Source organism: Balaenoptera musculus, chromosome 16 (genome assembly GCF_009873245.2).
Source record: "Balaenoptera musculus isolate JJ_BM4_2016_0621 chromosome 16, mBalMus1.pri.v3, whole genome shotgun sequence".
Lineage (NCBI taxonomy): Eukaryota > Metazoa > Chordata > Mammalia > Artiodactyla > Balaenopteridae > Balaenoptera > Balaenoptera musculus.
In genome coordinates this window covers 71,037,132-71,041,557 of record NC_045800.1, presented here as the reverse complement: position 1 = coordinate 71,041,557, position 4,426 = coordinate 71,037,132, and the positions used below count along the sequence as shown (strand labels likewise).

At 37.7% G+C, this 4,426-nt stretch overlaps 1 non-coding gene across 1 annotated transcript; it reads left to right on the top strand.

The window, feature by feature from the left end:
• The first annotated feature begins 1,866 nt into the window (after nucleotides 1–1,866).
• Nucleotides 1,867–1,973, top strand: LOC118883144. The gene has a single exon (XR_005016935.1). It is a non-coding gene; the product is annotated as a U6 spliceosomal RNA (small nuclear RNA).
• The last annotated feature ends 2,453 nt before the right edge of the window (nucleotides 1,974–4,426 follow it).

Genomic DNA, 4,426 nt, shown 5'->3' with positions numbered 1-4,426 from the left:
GTCAAGTATATTAATAATTTATTTTAAAATACTCATGAAAAAGGTGTGTGTTTGTGGTGGGTGGTTTTTAAACTGTATATGTTCATGTAAATTGAATTCTCTTATTTTAAAAATTAAAGCTGTAACCTAATTAACATTAGTAGAATTATGATTGTTATTGCAATAAGCATCAGATTAGCAATGCATTAAAAACAGGTAACAAAGCAATTACTTAAAATGCCAGTAAATTGAAAAGTGTAACTTATACAAATGCTTTGAACCTATCATAGTGAAAATGTTAATTTTTGAATCTTCACCTTGACTTTTGGCTCATGGGGGTGGGCTTTTCATGTGGTGTATAGGCAACTATTAAGTGGGAAAAAACATTGCTGTGAATATCACTGTTTAGGCTAACACTAAAAACTGTAACGTTATAATAATTATTTATTTGGAGAATTAATCTCCTTCAAGGTTATTTATTATTGATGTTTATACCATGATTGCACTTTAGCCTTTTACATACTAAAAAATTGACTTGTTTGTTGTATTGCATGCTCTTTGTCCCATAATGTGTGTGTGCAATGACAACAGTTTGCTTTTAAAGGTGGTATAAGCCAGATTTTTTCCCCATTTTATTTAATGTAACTTACATTTTCAATTTTCATTTAATATGCCTAGAGGGCATGACAGCTCTCTTTGACAGTGGTACCCAGTGATCTTAAGAAAGCACCATAACGTCATATCTACTCTATGTACATTACACAAGAGAAATGATTTTAAGGTTTATTATATTAAAAAAATTTTTTTAAGTTCTAACTAAATTCTGACTCTTACAGAAGGAGATGCATTATGTATATTGTGCTTCCTTAGAGACATAAATTTGCTTTTGAGACATGGGAGTCACCTCATTCTAAGGGATATCCCATTTACATGCCTTGGCCTGAGTCTTGTGCCATGTCCAACTTGGGTCTTATTTTTAAATATTTTCTTTGTCTTAATAGGCAGTCAATCTTAGAATTGCTTTTTTGAAGAAATCACCAAAGTTTCTGGGAAAACGTGTTCAAGTTTAAACTGAAGAATGGATCTAATTTTATTATTTGCTTTGTAAGGAAGAAATCTTTATTTCAAACCTTCTTTCGTTCTCTTTTCCCAAACTAGGTTACAGATTCTTAAATGCAAAGTTCAGATTACTTAGACACTGTTTTCCGGTATTCTTCAGGGTCATTCTGTTGTATGGAAGTAGGAATATTCTGTTCCCAGATTTTAAAAAAAAGTTTTTAGATTATGAAATAATAATAAAGCTATATTTATGACTAACATGTTGGTATGTTTTGTCTAGTTGAAGTGTTTCTAGGGAACCAAGTGTGCTAGTCTATTAACAGTGAACAAAATAGTTCTTCATGAATAAGTTGTTCATTGTACATATAAACACTATGATCTTGTACCTATAAATTTTCTTGAGAACTTAGCTTGATCTTTTTTGTTTATCATAATGCCTCTATCTAAAGTTTCTTTTTACATATGTTCACACTCAGAAGTCCTCATTAAAAGCTCATTTGGCACTTTTCTCCCATCTTCCTCCACAACCATGAGTAATTTTCCTACACTGTATTTTTAAACTTATCAACTCTTAGCGAAAACCATGAACAGATTTCACAGTGTATATCCCAGACTATATGTGCTATACATTCTAGTCATTACAAGGCTCAGAAAGTGATCAGGATAGTTAACAGAATTATATCATTGGTAGAATTCCTCAGCCATTGGTCTTTTAAGAACCACGGAATTAGGAAAATTGATGGGATTCCATTTGTTCAGAAGCTGTTAGAGCTGTCAGGGAGATGACCTCTGTCTGTTCTTATGCTTACTCCTGTTAAAGTTAATGGGGTGCTCGCTTCGGCAGCACGTATACTAAAATTGGAACGATACAGAGAAGATTAGCATGGCCCCTGCACAAGGATGACACGCAAATTCGTGAAGCGTTCCATATTTAAAAAAAAAAAAAAAAAAAAGTTAATGGGTTCACCAGGTCATACTGTTCTTGAGAAATAACTGTGGCATTCTTGATTATCTCTGGGCATCAGAAAACATAAATAAATCCCCATATCTCAATTCTGTTCAACCTGGATCCTTGAAAAATGAATTCCAGAGATGGCATGCATGCATGACCTAAACACAATCCCTGGAAACATTTCAAATATTTAAAAGATGGCGGACTTCAGAAATTGGAGTCCTTTTGGTGAATTAAGGTGGTGAATTTTTTCCTTTTTTTCTTCTTTTTCTTTTTTTGTCCATGTTTGGCATCAGTAAAATGCACAAATATGAAATTTTCATCTAAGAAAGCGATCTTCAACCTGCCCTATGATACATTTACTCTGGGTTTGCAGCCAATATTCCAAACCAGAAATGAGTTTTTTCCATTCAAGGAGCCTCACACATAGGCAGGCCCGGCTCTCCTGTCTGCCCTGTAATAGGGACGTTGGTAAATAAATTTTGTATATATATGGGATGGTGAATGAAAGCTTTGGTACTCATGTCCTGTGAGAAGAGGAGACACAGCTGCTGTCCTTGAATATCTGAAGTGCTGTCACAGGCAAGAATACTTATTTTTTGTGGCTGCAAAAGACATTACTAAGACAGTGAGTGAAATTTCTAAAGAATCAGATGGTAAGTTATTAAAGGAAAAGTGTCTAAGTGCAACACAGAGTAGGTCACCTTGTTGAAAAGTGAGGATCCTTCGAAGAACACCTGTAGCCCTGGGATTCTGTCATATGTATACTGCATTATTGTAAATGTTGGCTGCATAAAACAGCGTTGACGTGACAAATTGATTTTGGAGATTTTTTCCCATTGACTTGGACTTTGTACACATATCCACAGTTATCCTCATAAAATGCATTTGAGGTAGGTAGGGATGAGGAGGTATCACTTTCTTCTCTTAGAAGATGCAGAAACAGCAGCTGGGGAGATGAGAGAGATACATGTGGGCAGTGTTACCTCAGTCAGAACCAGGTGCTTCCCAGGAAGCATCACACCTCACTGAAATGTAGCTTTAGTGTTTAAAGAGAAGGTACATTTTTTGTTACAACATGGCTCCTGAATGCAAGCCAACCACTTCATCTGGTGTTCAGTTGAGTCAACAGCAATTCTGTCCAACACTGTGGGAGAAATTGGCAATGCTGGACTTACTAAGAGGTGGTGTGGTGTGTCAGGTTGCAGTATTGCACCTTCCTCAGGCACTTTCTTCCTCACACATCTTTCAGATAATTTTGATGATACTTAACTTCTGCCATTCTTGTAACAATACTTATGACTTCACCGTATTTAACAATGAAGGTGGGGCTTACGGTGGTTTGAAAGAGTTGTCCAGGGGCCACGAGCTCCTTCATGACAGAGCCAGAGCAAGAATCAGAATATTGTCTCCATGAATCTTGGCCAGTGCTCTTTCACAACATTGTGCCTCTTCCTTGGCAAGAGTCCCAGATAATGGTCCTAAATGCATGCATTTGTTGATTATACAGTGGCTCTCAATGTCCTAAAATTCAGCTTAGTATTTATTATCAATTATTGCACCTACTTAATGCAAGCCACTGTGGAGGATATAAATATCACCACTCCATAATTTCTACACAGCCCCTGCTTTGTAACAGAGCCACCCCAACTTGCCAAAGAATTCCAGAGTTTCAGATCTAAGTCTGTTAGAGTTTAGTGCACACATTTTTGGATACTTCAGATTGGTAGTTTGCTGACTGATGAGAGGGGCACTGCATTTACCTTGGTCAGATATGTCATAGAGAAACAGCTGATTACATGTCTCAATCCCTCCTCTTTGTTCAAGGGGGAGCATCCATTTCCCTTATTCTCAAGAATGTACCACTTTATTTTTATCCCTACTTAAGTCTGCCTGTAATTTGACACCACAGCTGAAATTTCTTATACTAATATAATCCTAAACACAGAGGGCTGGTAGAAGGAACTGGGATTCTTATTAGGTGAGGGACACCCTATCATAAACACAAAGGAGCTTACAGGGGGTAAGAGCAAATGAGTGGATGCACAGTTAGTTACTGGGACTCAGAACAAAGTCCTGAGCTTGCCTGCAGGCTCTGGCTCTGGCCTACTTCTCCCACCTCCTCTAGCCCCACACCTCTACTCACCCCTCTCCAGACCAGCTTCCTTCCAGAGCCTCACCAGTACCCTGCTCTCCCCCTGCACCACAGTTATGCTGGGTTATGCCTTCCGCCTGAAATGCCTTTTTCTTTCTTCTCCTCCTGGTTAATTTCTACTCAGTCTTCAGATTTCAAGTCGTCACTTCCCCAAGGCAGCCTCATAACTCTTAGAATGCCACATACGTTCAGGGTCAGGTACAGCATATCTCACCATTGCCTTATCATTTAGAAGGGAGCTGTTCATCAAAGTGAATGTCCAGTTTGGCCCAATAGCTTCA